This window comes from Aplysia californica, unplaced genomic scaffold, assembly GCF_000002075.1.
Source record: "Aplysia californica isolate F4 #8 unplaced genomic scaffold, AplCal3.0 scaffold00294, whole genome shotgun sequence".
In the NCBI taxonomy this organism is placed as follows: Eukaryota; Metazoa; Mollusca; class Gastropoda; order Aplysiida; family Aplysiidae; genus Aplysia; species Aplysia californica.
In genome coordinates, this window is record NW_004797564.1 from 890,060 (window position 1) to 891,000 (window position 941).

General features: G+C 44.3%; 1 protein-coding gene across 1 annotated transcript in view; it reads right to left on the reverse strand.

The window, feature by feature from the left end:
* LOC101847738 overlaps nt 1–437 on the reverse strand; it is a 5,444-nt gene extending 5,007 nt beyond the window's left edge. Inside the window, exon 1 of the mRNA XM_005101705.3 lies at nt 330–437. The gene's annotated coding sequence lies outside the window, so the exon portion shown is untranslated. The remainder of the gene's footprint in view (nt 1–329) is intronic.
* Nucleotides 438–941: the final 504 nt, after the last annotated feature.

Sequence of the window (941 nt, forward strand, 5' to 3'; positions counted from 1 at the left end):
TTTACACGAATTTTCCTCACTTCACCCAGGTGGGAATGGGTACACAGCTGTAGACAGCGAAAGATCTTGTCACTTTGTGTTTGAGTGCTTAACCAGCTGCTTACACTGTATGCTTCCCGGGAAGCTGAGAATGTTTCTGAGTGTTCTATGATCTGCTGGGGTAATAATACATGTATAATTGTGTAGTGTACACGGTACAGCGCATAGAGCTTGCTGTCAAGGGGGGATATGTGCCGTAAAACACTTACTAAAACTAGAAACGAATTATAGTTGAAAGATAAGGACGATCGTCGAAGGAGTATACCGTACTGTATTTAAAAACAACCTACTTTATTAATAATAAGTTGTTGCTCTGACAGATGTTTATAGAGCAGAACAACCAACCAGTTTGCGTGATGGATCAAAACGAAAGAGGAGCGAAGCTATGTATGTTCAGTGTTCAGGGGGGGTGCGTTACTGCGCACCAAGAGCTTTGGTTTATTAGCCCTGCACACAGAATTCTACACTGTGGCCCTGCAGAAAACCATCATAGGCGTTTCCCATTCTCTTGTAGTTGTAGACCTGGAAATTTCTCTCTCGCCAGCTGATTGAGGAGGAAGATAGGAAGGCGGGGGAGAGGCTAGTACCGCTGTGGAGAGGATGATGTTTTTGAGAGTACAAAACGGAAGCGGAAAATCTGGCACCCTTGAAGGAAAGAACAGAAGAACGTGCAACCAGATATGCACTGGCACAATCAGTGGAAAGACCTTCAGCGATATTTTGGAGAGAGAAACAGACCATCAATGGACATGTCCGGAATGCAGGGATGTTGCTTCCTGTAACAATTTGAGCAATGAACAATGAATTCTAGGCCTAATGATGAAACAGAACTGACCAATGTGTGTGTGTGTGTGTGTGTGTGTGTGTGTGTGTGTGTGTGTGTGTGTGTGTGTGTGTGTGAG